Source organism: Solenopsis invicta, chromosome 6 (genome assembly GCF_016802725.1).
Source record: "Solenopsis invicta isolate M01_SB chromosome 6, UNIL_Sinv_3.0, whole genome shotgun sequence".
Lineage (NCBI taxonomy): Eukaryota > Metazoa > Arthropoda > Insecta > Hymenoptera > Formicidae > Solenopsis > Solenopsis invicta.
In genome coordinates this window covers 22,979,749-23,003,113 of record NC_052669.1, presented here as the reverse complement: position 1 = coordinate 23,003,113, position 23,365 = coordinate 22,979,749, and the positions used below count along the sequence as shown (strand labels likewise).

The 23,365-nt window shown below is 34.5% G+C and overlaps 1 protein-coding gene across 5 annotated transcripts in view; it reads right to left on the bottom strand.

The window, feature by feature from the left end:
* Positions 1-23,365, bottom strand: part of LOC105202522 (slo-interacting protein 1) — a 205,665-nt gene that overhangs the window by 128,886 nt on the left and 53,414 nt on the right. For 2 of the 5 annotated variants that reach the window (XM_026135841.2, XM_039451213.1), the window contains exon 2: positions 22,036-22,110. The exons of the other annotated variants lie outside the window; for them this stretch is intronic. The gene's annotated coding sequence lies outside the window, so the exon portion shown is untranslated. The remainder of the gene's footprint in view (positions 1-22,035; positions 22,111-23,365) is intronic. 5 annotated transcript variants of the gene reach the window in all.

The following is a 23,365-nucleotide window of genomic DNA, read 5'->3' as shown; positions in this document are numbered from 1 at the left end:
ATTAAATTATTATTTGAGCTTTTTGGTTATTATTTCCTACGATACGATCTTGAAAAACAAATAAAATTACTTTCTGTTTTAAATTTAAAAAAGTACTAAAAATAAATGGTAATACTTTTATAGCTATTTCACGTGACATAAAATATTTATGTTTTTACTTTCAAAATTACAAGAAAGAAAGATAATTATATGTCATATAATTATCTTAATAAACAAATTTTTTTATTAAAACAAAATCAAGTTAAATCCAAATATAGGTATAACTAAACAATTTAAAAACAAAATTTTTGTAACACTTTGATATTCGTAAAATAGAAGTGAAATTTTCCAAGATAAACTTTTGATAAAAGATATTTTTTAAAATGCTTTGTGTAACAATCACTTCCCTTTGCGACAACTTCTTTTGTAACAATCATTTTCAATTTATTATAACATAATTTTTTTCAAAACACATCTTTCAAAAACACAACTGCGTATTTGTATTCTGCACCATACAAATTTGCATCAGCGTGTTGCAACATCAAATATGTCTTTTTTTACAAAAGGGAGCTCTTACGGTAGGAAGGGTCGATGAGAAACATTATCCTTGCCAGATGCGAAGCCATGAGACACTCTAGTCTCGAGGGTGTCCCTTAATAACGGCGTGAAATTTATCTCCCTGCTGTATGCCCGCGACGATATAACGAAAGTGTGACGGACGAGAATGATAATCGCATAGGGAGGCACGCAAATTTAGTCCCTGTAGTTGGAAAGGAATTTTCAGACGCTTCGAACGCCGCAATTAATGTGATTTCGTGATACGTGTTAAATTGCATGCCTAACACGATATGAGCCTATAATAGAGGTAACATATTTCGTTACCTCCAAACTGAGAGAAACTTGGTAGTTTAGAATTGTCAAGTGGTTAACAAGCTCTCAAGGAGCTATCAGGAGCGTTGAATCTTCGATATTTCTAAATATCGAGAGAAATATCTATCACGATTAAAACGTAGCGAACAAAAAACTAATTCTTTTTTATTGTATAAAACTTTATGAGGTTTATAAAATTTCATAAAATAAATTTATATAAAGAAAAAAAATATTTCTATAACATTTTTCTCTAAAATAATGTATTGTTTTCATTGATATTAATAAAATAAAACTATTGCAACGATATTTTTTTCTATATAAAATTATATAGCCTAAAGCAATCTTTTTATTCATAATTTGTATATAATATATAAAATTATAATATTTATAATAGATTGTATCTCGATATCATACGACCAAATAATTAACGAAATGCAATAATAATAATATGACAAAATACAAAGACATTAACCGCAAATATTGATCACAAAATCTACATCATCAGTATCAAAATTTTATTTAATTCATTTTATTTACTCAAAACCAAAAGAAACGCAGATTTCAAAAAAATTTTTTAATGAATATTCGCAAAACGAGGAAAAATTTTTTAAATAATTTATTAAATTTTTCCCCTTTTCATGAAATATTATTTTTATTTGGTTTTTTATTTAGAAACAGAAGACTCGCGACTTCCGTCTTATTAAATAAAGACGTAACTCCCGGTACTCCCGGGACACTCCATCCCACGACTCGCGACTGTAATTTACTAATTTCTTGCCGAGCTTATCGTTGTTATCCACCTGATGGTTACGTCGTGAAGCGACAAAACCCCCATCATGCTGCGACTACCATGTTTAAGTTTTTGTTCCGGAGATTGTTCGTGCGCCACTCCGCTATGGAGGTGTTAATGATGATTAAGCAGAGTTTAAGTTCCAAAATAATCAGCACAGCCGCAATATTAATTAATTGGAGAAATACAGAACGGCGTTTAACTCGGACGATTATCGAAAGAAGAATCATCATTTAATCGCGAAAATAAATTTCGCACGGAATAATCAGGAAAACTCTCTTTACCAGCTCACAATTTCACTTTTGGAAATTTTGAAATAAATGTTTTGTAAGTAAACAAACACAAATGTTTGTGTTTTTCATCAAATAATTCTGTCACCCGAGAAAACATTATTCTTTTACCTAAATTGCAATCTGAATAATAATTTTATAATTCTGTTATGTTTCTTTTCCCACGTAATTGACAAAATTGCATGCAAATATAGCACGTGAATTCGATATTTGTACATACAATGGCTGTCTCATGACTTTTTTCTCCTCCAATTATTTTCACTTCATGCCAAAGTTTGATCCCGAATTGTCCAATATATAAGACTCATTTTACTTCCTCGGAGACCTCCACGCTGAGATTATTAATCTCTGGCCTCGCTCTGATTAGTGCCGTTGATTGCAACTCCCTTTCTATCCTTCTGCGAAGCGTCGACACTCGAGCTTATTCATCTTAATCATAACCCATACAACATTCACGACGAGACTTCCAACTCATCGATGCTATGGTATGCTTATAAATAGGAAAAATCACATATACGATAAAATATAAAAAAATATAAAAAACATAGGATTCTTTAGGAATACGAATTCTTTATAGATCATAATGTTTTATCTATATAATAATGACAATTTGTTTCAATTAATTTTTCTCTGTTCTAAAACAATCTAAAGCTATTAAAACTTTAAACACCAAGTTGCCGTACTTTGCATCCAAATAAAAAATGAGATAACTATTTTTTTAGATATGATGTCTTCTCTGATATACGTATAGTAGGTATAATGGAAAAAAGTAATATTGTACAGCATTAGCCAAAAAATGGCAACTGAAAAAACTAACTGAAAAAAATTATCTTATTAATTTAATAATAATGTTAATAAAACAAATACGTCATGCTTTATTCTAATAAAATGTTCTTTGTTTCATTAGCATTGAATTAATAAGATTATTTCCAATTAATTACTGTTAACTGATGCTGTTAATATATCATTTCTTTTTGCATGTAGAGATGCAATTTTCAAGAATTAGATTAATGCGCTGCACGAATTATACCAACAATTTTTTTATAAAAACCTGCAGCTTTTATATTACATGATGAGTGAATAATCTCTGATATCTCGTAATAATAATAAAGTTTTTATAGAGTCAGCTGCCGTTCGCCTGAATGACCTATATGGACTGTAAAATTCTCTAAGCGGGGGGTCCATCAGCGCGTCGCGGACCATTAACGACAAACGTAAGAAATTTATTGCATCGAGGAGCAACAGCCGTCGGACAGACCATTTACACCTCACGGAAACCTCTTAATGTCCCCTTTATACTGTCTTTGGTAACTTGGAATAATAATACTTATGTTTTATAGCCGCAGCGAGTATAACACGTAAGTATGTTATTAATTCACTATTATTCCCGAAGGCAGTTACAACTGACGTTTAATTACAAACCTCGGTCATTACCGTGAAATTTATCGAAAAACTTGTAAGTAGTTATCGTACTTGATCATGAAGGCATTTCGCGTCATTCCCATTACTTTATTTGCAGGCTCTTCGTTGCTATGCACTTTTTATCTTGAATTAACTTTTATTTTTAATTGACAATTAATAATATAACTACAATATTGTATATTGTAATTACTAAAATTACAATAAATTTATTCAATTAAATAGAGTTTTTTAAATAAGCCAACATTAGCTGTTATCTTAAATATTATTTATTTAATACTTCTCGTCATATTTTGAAAGAATATTTGCTGGTACGTATATGTTAAGAGAATATTATTAAATAATATTTAATAATATAATTGTATTACAATATTAATAATATAGTAATACGATTGTAAGTGGATGTCAATTGAAGAAATGCGAAGAAAGTGCCATTTTCGGTTAAAGCACATCTTAGTGCCCAATAATAATTTTTGCATAAATTTTACAATTATCAGTTCATAATATATAACAGTAATATCAATATAGTAATAATATTTATTACATTAATAATGTAATATAAAAGCTGCAGGTTTTTATAAAAAGAGTGTTGGTATAATTCGTGCGGCGTATTAACATAATTCTTGAAAATTGTATCTTTACATTAATAATAATATTTATTACATTAATAATGTAATAAACATTATTATTATATTTATATTATTATATATTATGAATTGATAATTGTAAAATTCATGCAAAAATTATTATTAGGCACTAAGATGTGCTTTAATCGAAACTGGCACTCTCACGCGTTTCTTCAATCAATTACCACATCCACTTATAATTGTTTTGTATTACTATATTATTAATATCATAATACAATTATATTATTAAATATTATTCAATAATTTTTTCTTAACACATACGTACCGGCAAACGACATGCAGATATTCTCTCAAAATATGACATAAATGCATTGCATGTCTGTATCTCTGGTAACGCGTATTTTCTCACACGAGTGGCAAACGGTTGAGCAAACCCGCGTAAAGTTTTTTTAAAAGAATTGGGAGAGGGGAAGAAAAGAGAGAGAGGGGTAGGAGAGAGAGAGTGAGTGAGTGAGTGAGTGAGAGAGAGAGAGAGAAAGAAGGAGGGGTGTGGGGTGGGCTCACGGACTCTAACGTCCGGTTCAAAGGATTAGCGAGGCTGTTGGAAAGTTTTTCAATTACGAAAAATCCCTCGGGAATTACACCGTTCCCGCGCGGAAAACTTGGCGGCCGCGACCGCTGCCGCGCGCCGTCGCGAAAAGATACAAGTGCGGTCGAGGACCACTTTCTTCGAAGGGACACGCGAGTCAATGCCGGACTATTTAAAGCGACAAACTTTCCAAGCATATATCCCCTAGCTCGAGTTTCGGGTACGTACCCGCGGAAACTGTGAAGTGCACGGACTCCATTAACGTCGTTCCGACTACGACGACGCGAGGAAATTCCCGCGGCATGGCAGCTAAATACTCTTTTTAATGCAGACCCCTGTCGCTGAAATTGCATTTTCTCGCGGTGCTCTTCACTTTCATTGCTCGTACAGGCATGGGCACTTGCCTGCCAACACGTTTTATGTATCCTGGTTAAATGATAACCGGCATCCTCGAAATTCGATTCGCGGAGGGTGAATTTAGCTTTCTTGCAACTCGATTATCTATATTGTTTATCGGTGCATCAACATTAAGAGAAAAAAGTATTTACTACTTGTGACTATAATTGAATGTTTAAATAATTATAGTTAGAAGCTCCATTTTTATTACTACTATATATTTAGTAGTAATAAAAATAAAAATTATTATAAATTATAATTACTTTTGGCTCCAATTATATTTAAATTATGTAATTATAAATCTTTTCGTTAGTGTAATATATCTGTACCTTGATGCTAAAAGGGCCAATGTCCAAAATTGCCAGATTCGAGTTATATACATTAATAAACTCTAAATGAGAGCCATTATTATTGCAAAAAGGGCCAATGTCCTTCTATGAATACATTTCGAAAAAATAATAATTGTATAGAGGTCAATCTCCTTTCAATCTTTGTGCAAAAACGGCCAATGTGCACATAGACAAAACTTGAAATAAAACTTAACACTGTTAAAACATCAGTAAACAACATTACATTAATAACTAAAACATAAAGAACACAAATCACGTACAAATTTCCTTGCTGTTTTAAAAATATAAAAAATAAATTTTAAATTTTAGACAATTTGAAAATTCGAACATTGGCCCTTGTAGCACCAAGGTACAGATGTCTACTATGTTATTATTACTGACAATAATAAATATCATAAAAGTGACGCCCTTAAGAATAATTATTCCAACATTCAATTATAGACGCTCTTAGAACATCAATTTTTCTTAGTACGTGAATTGTTAACTTTTTCTTTACTTTAAGCGCGTTAATTAAAAAGTACGCGTAAGAAAGTTGACGGACGGCGGGGACTAACGTAATGGAATTAGCATTCGGTCTACGGTGTACTAAAATTATTGATGATAGGGCCAATGGGCAACGAGAAGCATTTAATTAAGGGTTAGCCGAGGGCGCTGATTTCCCCTATCATAGCAGAGGACAACCCTGGTTTTGAGAGACGCCGGCGCGGCACCGCGCCGGCTAGAAGTATATACACGCATCCCCCGCAACAAGCCCGGGCCGAGATAGCGCATTGGAATATTTAACGATCCAGAAACTGAGCGCGTGTTTGCGCTATCTTCGTTAGCACTTCATCGCTACGTGACCGGCATGTTTAAAACCGCGCCATGCTTCAACTCAATTAATCGAATTCGAGTCCCATTACGTACATCGAGCACGAGTAATGATGCTAAATAGCACCGTCCGCGCCGGTAATAATATACTGAAGTGGGTAATAACGCTAATAACGCCGAATGAGCGCGATGAATTTATTAATTGCGTCCCAAAACACGTTCGCGGATAAATATTTAATAGCGTATTTAACATAATGCAGTTCCGCGCATTCTCGTTACAATCCGCATGCGATACTTCAGTCCGCGAATGAGAATAATGTAAAATGATTATCGGGTTGGTGCAAACCTTCCATCTCTCTGAATACGGATTATATCAAAAATATGTCTGTTTAATGACACATAAAGATGCTAAAGTATATTATAGAATTTGTGACTAAGGAAGTATCCGAGGAGAAGCACTCTCCGCACAATAAATAGCCACGCTACAAATCAATTAAATCAAGCAGATATCGCTCGAGGATTGTAGATCCCGAAAATATTTTACAGTGGCGAGAAAGAAGTATGTAAGAAGCAATAGAGAAGAAGCATTCACGGCGGAAAAAAATAGAAGAGCTTTATAACCGAAAAAGGAGGATGAAAGAAAAAGATACAAAACGTGGAAATCAATTGTTGCAACGAGATACGGAAAGGCAATCGGGAAGAATAGCGCAGCTGTGTAAAGTCTATTTAGATCCCCTCCAAGTATTCGATGTATTCATCTCTCCCAAATTTTAAATGCTAGCGCGGAAAAGGGGGAAAACGGAGTTGAAAACAAAAAGAAACAAAAAGTGGAGGAGGAAAAAGTGGCGAGGAGAAAGGTGAAAGAAAAAGAAAAACGAAAGCACACGGGGAAAGTAAAAAGGGAGAAGCGACGAGAGTCGAGGGGCGAAAAGGTGGCGGAAAACAGGAAGTCCAAGAGACTGTGCGAGAGGAGTAAATAGAGAAAAGAGGGACGCGATGGCGTTGGGGTAAAGGGATAGATGCGAGAAACAAATTTCGCATCGGTGCATCGCGTTGACGAGATCTACGTGTCATATTTGTATCGGGGATTGATAGGAGAGGGAAAAAAAAGAGAGAAAGAGAGACGACAGGGCTAAAGCCTCGGCTCAATTAGCAACGTCCAGTTTAATGAAAGTGGTCGCGGCAATCCAATAAAATTCTAATAAAGTCGCGCGCGCCGCTCTATACCATCACCGAACGGCAAAGAACGAAAAAGAACAGAGAGAGAGAGAGAGAGAGAGAGAGAGAGAGAGAGGAGCGGGGGAGAGGAGAAGGCGGTGGACAAATAGAGATGAGAGAAGAGGAGGAGAGAAACGGACGTAAAACCAATGGACGCGGATTCGTATCGCTCGGATAATGCGGCACCGTCGCTCGCTGGATACAAGTACGGATGCGTGGCAAAAATGCGGGAGGAAACAATAGCCCGAGACCCACGTCCCTTCGTTCCGTGCTCCACCCGTGCTCCATCGATGCCACTATGATGCGCCGAGGTGGAAGCAAAAAATTAAGCTTCAATAGAATATTCGCGATAGAACTACTTCCAGTATCCATTGCGACTGCTCTGGAGCCCTCTGATTTCCCTCTTTTCTCTCAAATTCTCGACCGTGAAAGCGGAGAGAAAAAGGACAGAAAGAGGTAAACTGACTTGATACGATGCGAAAAAATCAATGCTCAACCAATTTGTCCGATAATATCAAATTGTATAAAAGTAATCGAATATTTTCAAGTAATTTTCAGCTTTATATTAAAATGTTCTAAATATTCTTCTATCATTTTATTTTTCTTATATTAATATAAATAATGTTTTTTAAGTGTGAAATTACGAATGCTTTTATGTTATCAGACTTGACAATTCCGAAGATATGTGTTACATGAACTTTTGAATCATTTAATTTTCACGATGCTACACATATGCCGTGAGATTTTTCTGCAACTATTTTGCAAAAACTTCTATTAAAAGAGAGACACATTATTTAATAGTAAAACGCAACATTTGATATGTTTAGTTTACAAGATTATGAAACTGACATTCCCACATTAACGATCCGATAAAAAATAATAAATATACAAACTTGATCATTAGAACGATTAAAATACATAGTTAAATATACCAAGTATTTTTTAATTAGCAAACTTTGTATTGAAAAATTTCTAATTAACATTCGTATTTTAAGAATTTTGAGAGAAAGCTTATGCCATTGTTTGAAAATTTAATTCTTATCTTCTCTTACATGTAGAAACAAAAGATTATTTTCCAATTTTTCTCTCACTACTTAATGTAGATATTATCACTCACTACTTAATGTAGATATGAAAAGAAATTTTCTTAATTCTTTAGTTAGAGATATTGCATAGAGAGCGCCGTAATAATTATCTCATTTGAAATAACCCAATCGAATTTATGACAGCAATTCACGGACCTCGCGAACGATAGAGAACAGACGAATTCGCAACAAAATATCCGTTTACGAGCGGAAAACAAACCCAACGAAGCGATTTTCCGCTCCGAAACGCGTGCATCCTGTCGTCTGATCCCTGCCAAAAGGCTTTTGACATGCCAACCCTTTTATTCGACAGATTTCGTCTATCTATTCTCGCTGAATCGTCGCGCGTCGCGTTTAACAGTATTGCACAACGTATTGTGCACGATATCTCGATACTTGGAAGCAGCTCTCACATAGCTAGTCAAAAGCCAACTGAATCTGCACCGATAGTTTCGCACATGAGGTTCGCAGTTAAAAAGGAAATGCTTTGTTATTGAAGTAAACCTCGCGTTGAATGAACTAGTTACGATTACAATTTAGTTACTAATTAATGTATTGTAGCAATTGAGAATTTCAATGATGCTAATATAGTATTAGCGATGTAATTAACAATTATTAATAATAATATTAATAATATCATTATTATTATTACATAATAGTATTATTGATAGCGTTCATATAATGGGACACGTAAATTAATATATATATATATATATATTGCACACAAATAAATGTATGCTGCTATTTCGCTGTACTTAAGTATTAAAGCGTATGACTATAATTCATTAATAATTATTTCTACTTGAAATTAAGGAATACAAATGTTACGTAACACTTACATTAATTACAAATATTAATTAATTACGTATTGACATTATTAATTACTAAATTATAAAATTAAATGTTAGATGTAAATAATACTTTTATAAAGAGACACAGTGTTGCAGTCTCACTTGTATTACAAAAAAAAAATACTATCACGAAATATAAAATCGTTACTTATCTGTCGCATCTTTCAATTATTTTAAAGCAAAAAAATCAAATTAACTAGTTGAAGAAAGATGCGTTTCAGCAGGGACAGAGAAAAGATTCCCAAAGCGTAAGAAACTGACCCTTTAATATATGTGGGCGCGGTGCGGCGACAGCGGCGGCATCGCCCGTTCTAATTTCCAACGCTTGGAGGAAAGGGGAGAGGCGAGTTCGACTCTCGTTAGGCAATATCGAGCCTAATCTCGTCTGGCGTGGCGGGATCGCGCTCTCAAACCACCATCGAGCAACGGGAATCGAATAGCGAGAGGATCCCGCTGCCGCCGTCGATAGTGGCGGACAGCTCGGAACGGGTATGAACGCGAACCAAGAGAATGGTAACGAGAGAAAGGGAAGAGGGAGGGACGGGGAGACCCCGAACAAATACGATTTCGACGACGATCGACCGTCGGACTCACCGCATTTCGTCGACGTGTTAATCCCTTTATCTCTGTAGCTCCCTTTTATACACGTGCCCGCCAATTCCCTTCCGGTTTCCCCGGGGCTCGCCTTTCTTCAGCCCTTTTCCTCGCGTACCTCATTCTCCTCTTCTCTCTTTCATCTTTTTCCTGCCTCTCCTACTTTTTTTCCTCGCTCCTACAGGAGCCTTCTTCTCTGACTTGCGCCCGTCGTTTCGTTTCGCTCGTTCCATTTACTCTTCAACGGTTCCCTCGATTTCGGGAGAACCCGGGTAAAAGCTGGAATCGGTATCTCGATACGGAAACCGAGTCGGAAGTAACTGGCTCTCATCCTTCCTCGCGCGCGAAACACGGCAGAAAAATTTCATATTTGTTAAACATCATTTCTTCAACGCGAGTTGACGAATGACTCACTCGAATGTGTGATGAGCCGCTTCAAAAGTAATCTACCATTCGCAAATGTGTTTCCTATTAATGAGCTCTTTCTTAGAAAAGGAACAACTCAAATCACGACAGAATCGTGAAACCCGAATTTTAATTATTGTTTGAAAATTATTAGCAACTTGTTACATCCGCTATAAAAGTTTTTACATAATTTTACGATTGCTACGAGTTACATTTCTATTCCATTTATTTCTTTCGAGTCTCGCGTGCCTCGAGACGAGGGCGAGTGGTGCCTCTATTATTCTTTCTCTAGATAAAATCTATTATCTTCTCAGAGCGACGATGCCTCTCCCGCGTTTCGATCGGTCGTTAAATGCGATGCGTGTCAAACACACTTTGCTTCGCGCGCACCGCTATTATCCAGCGCGGAAGCGACAGCTTTACGACAGCTCGGAGTGCAGTCGAGAAGCTGCGGAGAAAATCGTGTGAAACGAGAAATTTATAAATCTGTTTATATATATCGACGTCGCGCACATGGTGAAACATTCGCGCGAGCGAGCGCACGGGATGTAATAAAATAGGCGCAAGTCTCGGTCTCTCCTTTAATCAATTCGTAGTCGATTTTGTCTTGGTGATAATGCGAGGGCAAGTCGTCATTCTATGTCTCTGATATCAGACGTATACATCCTTGCAACAAATGTCAAATGAGAATCTGTTCTAAATTAAATCAAAAGTAAATTTATCATTATGTCTGTACCTTGGTGCTAAAAGGGCCAATGTTACCAAATTGGAGTTATATATAGCCATTGACAAAATTATTAGGCACCCTTGCTTTTTCTAAATTTTTTATAACTAAATTGCGTAAGCTAAAAAATAAGTTATAAAAAACAATGGTGGACCAAGCAAACATTAGTTTATGTGCTTATTTAAGAAATAAATGATAACATTTATGAAGATAGTGTCATGTATTTCTTTATAAATTGAAAAAATTGTTAAATAAATAGGGTGCCTAATAATTTTGTCAATGGCTGTACATTAATGAACTCTAAATAAGAGCCACTATTATTATAAAAAGGGTCAATGTCCTTCTGTAAGTTCTATAAGTTCTTAACGCTAAATTTGAAATTAGCAATCTCTCTCTTTTTATTATCTAAATTTTGATAAAACAGCAAAGTGATAAACAATTATTCTCCGTTTACATTCAAAATGTATTTTTAAACTTGTTAAAATCTATGGAAATTATTGCGTACATCTTTAACTTAATTTTTACTATAATAACTATGTAATATATAGTTCATTAATGTATATAACTCGAATTTGGCAATTTTGACACCAAGATACAGATATGTCCTGCACGAAGAAAATTTTTTCTTAGAATTTATCTTCTCAAAATCATGATAGTCTCAAGCCAATATGAACTTTGAAGAATTTAACTGTATCTTTAGAAAAATGGTTAAGTTTTACTTAAAAAATATGATAAATTTCCTCAAAGCCCACGTTGTCCCACGACTGCCATGATTTTGAGGATAAATTCCAAGAGAAATTTTTCCGTGTAAAATCCTTTATCGCTTATACTTTATCGTTTAAAATTAGATTATTGGATTCTCAATGTTCCGGTCAAGGGCAAATTGTTCAAAGTATCTTCCAATCGAAGATAAAAAGTCTGGAACATCCCATTCACGTATGCGCGCGTCCAAGCGATGCATCGTCGTATTTCTTTATTACAAGCGCCACGTGCCGCGCGCAGAAACTGTATGTTTTACATCTGTTCGCGCGTACTGAACGTCCGAGGCTGCTAAAATAGAGTTCGCCGGTTTATCACGCGTAGGGTGTTTCGGGATACATAACACCATAACCGCGGTCCGAGAGTTATTTGGACGCGACCGCTCCGGTTATTTTCATGGTATTTTGCGACTTTCAAGCGAGAGACGCTCGACGGCGAATCGCAATGACCAAGTCGGTGCATTGCACGGATACTGGAGACGACAATTATACCGATTAATGATAGATGCATTTAATCGTCTCAACGATGATCGTACAAACACGTTCCTTTCAATCGTTAAAACGATAAGAATTAGAAAATCTCTACATACAATGTTGATAAATCAGAGTAACGTACTCTCTAAAATCTTTGGAGTGGAATCTCACTCTAAAAGTATGAAAATCCTGCCAGCCTTGATAAAGAGTGGCAGGATTTTCACACTTTTAGAGTAGAATTCCACTCTTTTAGATGAAATTCCACTGCAAAAAGTTTAGAGAGTAATTCGCGATTTAGTTTGTGTTTCGTTGGAAACATGAAAAAGCCTCTCGATACAAATCCTTTAATATCTTTTTATTACGCCAAAATTAAGTTTGTTTGATAAAAGAAAAATTTAAAACATCCCAATCACTTTTATTAATCTGATATGATTAAAACAAACATGGATATGTGATATAATTATTTTGCTAATCTGATCTCAAATTTATTGCTCTCGCTCGTTCCCAGAAAATCAATATCAAAAGTGGAAGTGTTGAATTTATGTTAGTAACTTACATCCAAAAACACATACAGGCTGATTCTTAATAGTTGTACCCACTTTTTACCACAGGAGCAAGATTTACGACTCATTTGTAATTTCTAATATATTTCATATGTTAGAAATACATATCCGTCGGTAAATGATGCTCCTGTGGTAAAAAGTGGATAAAACCATTAAGAATCACCCTGTATTAGATTAATTTTTATAATTTTCTTTTTTCGTTCTTTGATCAGTCCGTAGCAGCCAATAAATTTTTCTTACCGTAACTTACAGGATTGTTTCATTGTTCACGTTCAGATCAAAGATATTGCGAATTTCTGCAAAGGCCTGAGATCTGGTTGACAATTTATCGAAGATATTATTAACCGAGGTCTGAACATCGCCTTTCTCCGTCCCCATTTTCTCGTTTTCCACGCGAACAAATTCGGGGAACGAAGCTCGGCTGCGCGAAAGAAAATGGCGATAATTGAATGAAAAGGCGAGCGAGGAACGCTCGTAATAATTTTGCGAGGTTGAATCAAATTAGTCGCGCTGGCGGCAAAGTGTTAACTCGCGGTGTATATCCCCATTCAAATTACACGGATAAAAATTACAAAAGAATAAAGGCCAGTTATGATGTTATGTTTTGCATTTGCAACGTTGCAAAATGCACCCCGATTGATAATCGATTTAAACGGCCTCGACACGTTTGCCTATTAAATTTTATTTGTTCGTACTCGAAAAATGAATAAATCGTGAAAATGGCGCGCTCTCGAGGCAAAGCTGCAAATTTGTCAATTTTGTGTCTACAATATTCAAACTATCATCTAAACTATTAAGCTTGTATACGCGTTTGAGAGAGAGAGAAAGACTGATTGACTGATTGACCGAGCGTTTAATGATATTCTAGGGCATTGCCCTCTAAGAATATAAAACAAGAAATAAATACATGGATAAAATATATATCGCAATGTAAATAACAGAAACAAAAAGGAAGACAACAAAAAGAAAATAATAAATAAAAATAAAGATAGAATATGTGCGCGAAATTATAAAAGAAAATAAGAAAATTAAATCTAATATTAAAAATGGAACTTATTTCTAACAATAACAAATACAATATAATAGAAACAAACATAACAACAAATGAGAGATAAATTAGAATGAGAATTAAACAAAGAAAAGAGAAAGAGAGAGAGAGAGAGAGCAATCTTTACTGCAGAACATTTTCTAAATATTTTTCCTACACGGAAAGAAAAAATTTACTGCAACTAAAAATTTTTAACAAATCAAAAAATAATTTTATATCGGGCCATCAAAATAATTAGAACAGTCAAACATGATAATGTTGCTGCAAACAGTTTCGACATTCTAGCAACCAAGTTAAACGTCTGATATAATTTTTTAAATGGTTCAATATAATTATTTTCAAATCAGTATTTTAACAAAATTATTCTTTCTGTGTAGGTTCGTTATAAGCTTAAAATATTTCTAACAGTTTTTTCAACAATATGTCAGCGAAATGATAAGTGCAAATAAGATCTAATAATTTTTCCCGTATGTTTTATTTATCTTTTGTTTATGTCATAATAATCTCTTCTATTAAATTACAGAATTTTGAAGAGAAATAAAAGAAATATCGGAATGTTGTTTCACTATAAATATTTTATGCCGAAGAAGAAATCGTAAATCGTACTCGTACCTTACGTTCGTCGACTCGTCCTGTCTATTAATATTTAAGGGATTTTATATTAATACCTCTCTCGAGGCAACCGTCTAAAACGCTCACCGCTACATAATTCATATATCTTTCTTATATTATGCGGTGCTCCGCTCCATATGGATGTCACACTCGTCGACACTTTACAGCACTCGTCTCGTGGAGAAGAAAATTACAGAAGTAAACTCGAAGCTCGGAATGGCTTTCGATACTTGGTCATTGCAAAATCCTAATCTTCATTTAATCTCATTCTTTTCTCAAAAGTTCACCATTTTATTGCAAAATGCTTAATAAAAACAAAAAAATTAAACAAATGTTTATTGAATATCGAACAAGTATCGATTGATTGGAGAGTTTGCAGAAATAAAGCTTGTGAGTATTCGATTTGTTAAAAAACATATCGATTTTCAAAAATGTTCTCTACGGAAGACAGCAAAATTTCTTTTAATTCTCAGTGTATGCATTGAAAAAAAAGTCTAATTATAACTACCAAATGTATAGTGAAATAATATCAATTAAATATTTTGTCAGTATATCTAAAAATAATTTTATGTTTCTAAATGTTTAATAAATATTATCAAATCTGGTGTAAGTTACTAAATATTTAGAAAAATAAAATTATTTTTAGTTACATTAACCAAATATTTAATTGATACTATTTCACTATATATTTGGTAGTTATTACCAGTCTTTCTTTTTCAGACTGTGTGTAACGAGAAATTTATTCGTTACTCCGAGAATGTCTAATAATTTTGGACGTAACGGTACTTGATATAAATGCGGAGCTTCTGCATTCATTGCGTTTTTGGCAAACAAATGCGCATCCTTTACGCGCGTCAATTTAGATCATTTCGAAAGACTGCTGGATTCGAACTAAAACTGAACTCCAGCCAGGGATGTGGAAAGACGAGAAAAAGAGTGGGATCTGCCAACGCGTTGCTGAATTTATTATTCCGGGTAGCCGATAGTACGCGAACTTTTGCAACGGGAAAAATCGGTAGAGTTTTGCGGAGCGAGTCGTTACTCCAAGAAACTTTTGGGACGTCTCTCTCTCTCTCTTTCTCTCTCTCTCTCTCTCTGGAGCCAAAGTTCCGAAATGTCGCCGAAAGAAGAATTCGGCGCGGGCTTTGCGATGGCGTTCCAAGGCACTTTACAGGGATTTCGGAAATGATAGGATGGCAAATTGTTCGACGATACTCCGTTCACGAACTCGCATGTCGACGATAAAAGACCTCGAATCGACCGTTTCGTACGTGCGTGTGCTACATACGATATACAATATCACCGAAAAGTCTGGTGTCACGTAAAAGTAAGGAAGAAGCGACGTTGATTTTTTTTACGGATATTCTTCCCGCGATCTCCGCAAAGAGTCACACAGGTCTTTCCGATTTTCTTATAGAATATGATTGAAGATAAAATTGGTCATTCTATTGTGCGAGATGATCTGCATAAAAAAAGGTCTGTATAAAATTATGTTCATTTATATTCGTCGTGCTTGGAAAACTTTTCGAGGCCAGTGTACTTGTCAGATTTTATGCTTCGATTGTATACGGATTTTCTTGATCTCTTCTTTCTAAGCCGAGCACGCCATTCTCGACGAAAGCATGCTGAATTTTTCAAGAGCTGCTCGTGTGTGTCTCATAAAATGCACGATATTGACATTATATATATGTATAGAAAAATATACCTTTGTGTTATCTTAGATTTCCAAATGTCTAACAATGTTAATACACATTGTATTATTTGTATAAAGTGTAAAAAAAAGGTAATAAGGAAGAAGAGGATATTATGGCTATCAGCAATATGGCTACCCTCCGTTATTAGGTGACGAATTCTAACAATTGCTTATGGAGTTATTTGTTCAGCAGTCCGCCATTTTTTAGTGATGCTAATATGCTAGTACATAATAACTGACAATTGTTATAAAGCATTTTTACTTTTGAGCACTTCTAAACTTTTTCAAGGTACACTTTTAAATTTTAGTTACACGTACTTCCTCATTATTCTTAAACTTGAGTGTATTAACACACGATTGTATGTACATACATTCAAATGTTCTTTTGTTATTTAACATTTTAGTCGGCTGTACATATTTCGAGTTATACAAAGTTAGAATAACGTGGAATTTTGTTAATGTTTTCTTTTAAGTAAAATTTTTATATTGAAATATTTCTTCGATAAATCGAAGAATTATCATTCGATATTATCATTCTAGAGAGCGGTGTTTAGAAATGTTAAAGATCATTTTATGATTGTTGTTTAATGTTAAACAGGGATAAAATGATTTCTAATAAAATTTCTAATGGTATTTCTAAAGTGTCTAAACGTAAAAAATTCTAAATAATGGAAAATTAAAAATATACAATTTTGTAATAAGGTACTGTGTTTCTTTTAAACTAAACTAATTTGTTAAAATTATTTTTATAGATAGTCGTATTACAAATACTTTTATTTTTCTACCGATTATGCAGTGCATTAGATTTTTATAAATTACTAGTCCTAGATAATAAATATTACTTTGAGTCTAGAATCTGTCAAACAACACTTTGATATTAATTATAAACAAAGTTATTCAATAAAATGAAAATGGGTACCATATTACCCTCTTTTCCTCTGATAAAACACCTCATTATATATTTTCAACTAGAAGTATGTAACAGAATGTCGCCTGTGATTATTTCTTTGCAATTAAAGATTATTTAATTAGTTATATGAAAAATTATTATAAATTAATAAATAAAAATTATATAATTATTCTATAAATTAAATGAGAAGCTCCATCAGTCGTGTAGTATTCTTCGGTGATATTAAAAACGGAATTTTCTTAGATTGAGAAATTTTTGTCCTTCAAACTGAATCGTACAAACAAGACGATAAAGTTACCTATGGGAAATTGCATATGGACGATATTACAAAATTATTCGGGGTCGAGAGGAAGGGAACGAACAAACGACTTTATGATAGCGAAGGTCTAAGCAGCCGACGATCGAAAGTTGATACAAAGTTTCGCTAATAACTGCATTTCTTCGCGTATCTCTTATTATAACGCAAATCCCAAGTTCGATCGTACTTCATTAGTGCGTTGACTTTCGGCAAATATTGTCTTTATCAGTACCCTTGTGTCTCTTAGAAGTTCTTCTGTACTACAGCTTGATTGAGACCCGATTCTCGACCCGACGCTTCTTGAATTCCTAATGAAGCTCTATTGAAACTGCTAATACTCCGTTTCGCGGACGTTGAAAGAAATATGAACGATGTGATTATAAATGGCACAAGTGCGCTCTTCCAAAATCTTTCAATGGAAAGACTATCGTTTGCATTAATGTACCCTCTACTTTCTCGATGGAATATTCAAGTAGCCGTCACACGTTAATAACGATGTTATAGATTGATGCTGTTAGCACAATTATAAGGAATAAAGACTAGACTAAAATTAAAAAGAGAGTAACGTGGATGCTGTAGAGGAAGATATCCTTATTGTAAAAAAAATATTTCTTTTAAATAAATTATTTGAAACACTGTATCATATTCATAATACTCTTAATAATTCTGTAGATGATCGAGCTCTCTATTTTCTCCCTGCCTCCTTCTAAGGCCTTAATCCCTCTCATTCTTGAACCTAGCCAAGACTAATATCGGATTTGCGTAATCTTGAGAGCATCGGTCTTGTCTGATCTGTTGAAACAGATGGCGGCTTTAAAGTTGACTTTAGATTTTCACGCAACTTATCCTCGATTCCTCCATCATCAGTCACAAAGAAAGGACTCGAATTTTTTATTTTAAGATAAGAAAACAGCAAATGTCGATCCACGCCAATCAGAATTCGTATAGTAAAATAATATCTAACCTGATAAAATTAATTAACAATATATTAAGTTGTACATAAAAATTAATTCAATCTATTATATTGACTGGTTAATATTTAGGAATAAAACATATTTTATTCCCATTTTTAATTATATTTAATCATATTTGATCAATGCAACGACAAAATATTTTGTACAGAATTTTTACATTAAAAAAAAGACTATAAATAAATTGAAATTGAAGCAAGCAATGAATTAATAAAAAAATTCATTTTCTCAAGTTTTTTAATAAAATATTAAAATCCTGTCCATCTTACTACTTCATAAACAATGTAAGATCTTTTTTAACTTTCTACTTCTCTACATCCCACTTTCGGCCTTTGATCCCTCGGCGAACACAGGGAGATTTAAACTCGAATTTAAACTTTTGGGCGAACCCTACACGGGTACGTTGTCCATCACGGAAAGCCACTAGGGCGTGTCTGGATAAAGGACCGTGAGTTAGCAGGGCTTTTTTCGATCGCAATATTTTTCTTCCCGGATACGCGAATGTCCGGAAGCATAAATCTTTAGCAACACGATTCACTGTTCTCTGGCCGAATACAAATTTTTCTTCTTTTTCTTTATCGATAATTCTCTATTAAAAGCGCATCATGGTTTTATGAAAAGTGACACTAAATTTTGACATTCATGTGTCTATCAATTGTCGCGTCAATTGTTTTTATCATAAATAAATATATCTAGAAATAATATTTATATAAAAATAAATGTAGAGAGCAAAAAGAGAAGAAATAATAAGTTAGCAATAAAATAAGAACAAACAAAATAAGAAATAACTTTCAGATTTTTACTTTTATAATGTTGCCTTATATTTTTTCCTTTCGCTAAAAATCAGTACGAAAATAAAGAGAAATTCGTGAGGAAAAAAAGTCTAGGTCACAATTAACGTTTCCACAATAACCTTAAAAAAGAAAGAAAATAGCGAGCAGCGAACTCGAGAAACGTTTAGGAAATACTAGTTACGGTAACCTACATCTTTTGTCTGACGACCCTGTGCTCGCTTTGTGCACATCATTATCGCGAATTTTTTGTTGAAGCGCACAGTGAAAAAAAAACATAAGAAAATTTACAACTATATATGTTTCTCCACGATGCAATAGTTATATTAAAAAATAAAAAAAGTACTCACATTTCGTGGCATATTGTTTCGAGCAATAGTGTAAAAAAAGTGAAAGATGAGTCATTATATCCTATTATACATGCATAAATAAATATATCAAATTGTTTGCAGAGATCTTCTTAAAAATCTTTCCCAAAAATGTAATTAAAACTTTCTAATTAAAAATCTAGAGATTTTTGAAAAAATTAATTTTATTTTACATGAGAATCTAATTTAGCGATTAATTACAACAATATTTAAAACTACTGATTCAAAACTATGGAAAAAATTGATGTTCAATTTTTGCTGAAAAAAAAAGATGATTCACTGTAAAATGATTAGAGAATCTTTAATGAAGAGAAATATGGCTTATCCAGCAAGCCCGCATTTATAGTACTTTCTATTTCTCATTTTGTCTCTGTTTTAGAAAGTTTCTTAACATTGCTGTTGCATTCGTGGTACAGTCATATTTTTCTTTAAATTTTATAAACTTTTTTAAACTTAATAATCTTGGGCACTCAATTAAAGTTGTTATTACTATTATCATGATTTATACGCTTACATTCTCACTTTTCACTTTCGTCGAATGAAAATTTCCATGAGTTTAGAGATTGCAATCAGAGATTGCATCTAATTGTCCTCTCTGCGCTGCTTCAAGTACTTGGCAAAACCTTCACAAACTCCATGCGCGCACAGTGCAACTATTAATTACTATTAATTACCGCGAGCTCTCGGCGGAAACGCGTCGCGAAACAAACGGAATTCGCGTCCTCCGCGTAAGACAATCGAGATAAGAAGAGCAGAAGGAGGACCGGGAAGCATTACGAATTACTTGGAATAAAGACATTTCGGTCGTACTTGCTCACAGTAACCCATATGCAACTTGTCATCAACATTAACCTTCCCTCTCTTTGCCTCCGCCTCCTTTCGACCATTAGCAGTGATAGACTCGCGTACATATCCGACTCGATGAGATCCGAGTCGCGAGGTTGCCTTTGGAGATTACGACCGATGGCAGTACTCGCTTTTTTCTCTCGCAAAGAGAGAGAAAAAAAAGAGATTAGAAAATAAAAAAAGAATAAGAAAAAACTGTGCCAGAGAGATGCACAGCCTGTTCTGGAGGCTTGAAAGGAAGGAGCAGCTACTGGGGTGGATAGGTGCCGTCGAGGAGAGATAAGACGTGTAAAAGAAAAGAAGGAAGGAAGAAGGAAGCGGGGAGAGAAAGAACTCTGATTCCCCTGGCTATGACGCAACAATAAGTGCACCCGTCGCGATATGCTCCAGTTTTCCTCTATGAATCTTCTGTCGCTTCTCGACATCGATGTCGAAGAAATGCGTTTCCCATCACCGTCATTTTTCTCTCTCCCGTCCTCTGTCTCTCGCGTTTCTCACTTTGCAATGAGAAATCTTCCCGTGACCCACCAAAAATTCATTTCTAGATTCGCCAACACCTATCCCCCCTTCTTCGAGTTTCGTCGCCCCTCCGACCATTTCGATGAGAAATTAAAATGCTCGCCGATGCGTTGGTACGACGAATCCTTTTAATTAATGGCAAAACTTTCTACGACACGATAAGACTTAACGACACATTGATACGTCGCCTTCGATTTTATCTGCAAATTTTTATCTCGCTATCTGCACGCTCGTAAATTACACATTTTTCGTTCGACATTTTATTTTATTTTTTTTTTGTTCTTTTTATTTTAACAGAATCGGTTCTTATTATCATAGCAACTGTACGTAAGATCGCTTTCTTGCGTTCAAATGACGTAAGAGATTACTTTTCATTTAAACAAATGAATAAATATAAATAAGAAACATTTCTGTCGATCCTGGTAATATTTTGCATTAAATAACTCGACGAACGTGAAAATCGTAAATATAATCATGACAACAGTATAATAATAATTCCCATCTAAAATTAATGTATACATTATTTACACAAATCTCATAAAATCCGAATTGCTTGTTCTATCGTACTGTTCAAGGGGACATCAGTAATATCTGTCGATAAAATCAAATAGACGATTCTTGCTTTCACTGCTCTCTTTACAAAGGAAGTACGCTTGCTTATCTCATATTCCATATTCGCATCTTTTCATATTGCGACGCGAAAAAAGGAGAAGAAGAAAAGATTCTTCTCCTCCTCGTTGAAAGAAAGAAGAATCGCCGCCGCTTCTATCTCGATCGCGCGACACGATGCGATCATCGCGCAAAATGCGATATACTAGCTACCGACAACGAAAATAAAAGGGCGCTATTGCCCTTTCTCCTGCATTACCCGCCCCGCCCTATCATTTAGGCAGACGATGTCGTCTGCGGCATGTCGCTTTGTCACGGTACTAAAAGCAAAATTCACCGCACGAGCACAAGTACAATCAAATGTTTTCGACGTTCCTTGCCCTTTATTTATAGAAAACTTTACAAAAAAGTGCAAAAGAAGAGCGGGAGAATATGCAAAATAAAGGGAAACTGTAATGACATTAAAACTCGATTCCAAAGTACCGGATATGTTCGATTCCTAGACAGATTACAATTCGGTTACTCGAATGTTCAAATGAAAATCAATAAGAATTATAAATCAAAATGTGGAATTAAAAATCTCGAAATGATGTACAAATTGGTCAATACAATACATACCGGATCGAAGATCGCAAAGCCTCCTCTCGTTTAGAATGTCAAAGAAATTGCGGCACTCTACTGAATCACACATACCTGAAATAAAAAAAAAAGAATAATGGTTATTCGATTGTAGAAATCGCTTTTTAGATTTATGAACGATTACGAACTCTCGAGAAAGTGCCGGCGCTCGGTGGCGAATATACTTCAAATAAAGTCAATCGAGCAGAAGAATATTTGGAAATTACATAGCGCGATTTATTCAAAGACTTATCACGTGACACGGGTTTCCCTAAACGGACAGCATAAATCACCGATAGAGAGTTCCGCGGTAGAGACTAGTCATTAATCTATCCCGCGGGACTTGGGCCTCGAGAGTCGGCAGCTTTTCAATAAGTCAGCGGGATGCGAGCAGTGAGAATTCGGCCGTTGTGCAAACTCGCGGCGCGTAAATCACCAAATTAAGCAAACAAGCGTCTATTATAAGGGCGCGCACCGCTACCTCCATCGGCGGCGGTTCCCACGTTAAGAGGCACTCTCTCGCCGCTGGTGTCGCCCCAGCGACACGGTGCGATGGGAAAACCGCGACGAGGCTCATCCCCCAAAAATCGCGAAGCGATGGTAGACGCCCCTGGCGGAAGCGGCGAGGGGAAAGCGGGAACAGCAAAAACACGACAAGAGCAAACGAATAGGTCCGGGATCCGTGTCCGAGCCCCGTGTGGTACAGCGGGCAATACACCCTGCGCTTAAATGTTAATTTTGTGAGAGGCGTTGCGGCATATTGTTTAATATTAAATTAAATGCAATTTTTTAAATGGATATTATTATTTATATACATATTAATATCGTTAAAATTATTACGCAACAATTGTATGTACGTATGTATAACGTAAGATTATTTTTTTATGATAAAATATTATAATAAAATATGTGATAAAAATTTAGCAAAATTGTTCTTTCCATATAAAAGATATTTTAATACCTAATAATGAACGTTTTTTACTACCTAAATTCATTCTAAAGGGGTAAAATGGACCCATTTTTTGTTTCATTATTCACTAATAAAAAGAAATAGAATAAAATTTTATAAATTTTTAATAAAATTTTTTATTAAAAAAATTATCAAAATATAAATGCTTAATACTAAAATAAAAACAAAAAACTTCAAGATTAATTTAGACAACAAAGAAAAATTCTTTTTTTACATATTTTAAATATAAAATGTTAATTAAATTAAAAAAAATAAACAATTTCCAATTCATTGAAAGAAAAATTATAGTACAAAAAAAATATAACTGTACATTTAATGAAATTATTCCTTCTTATTATTCCGCATTCAGAAGATCTATTT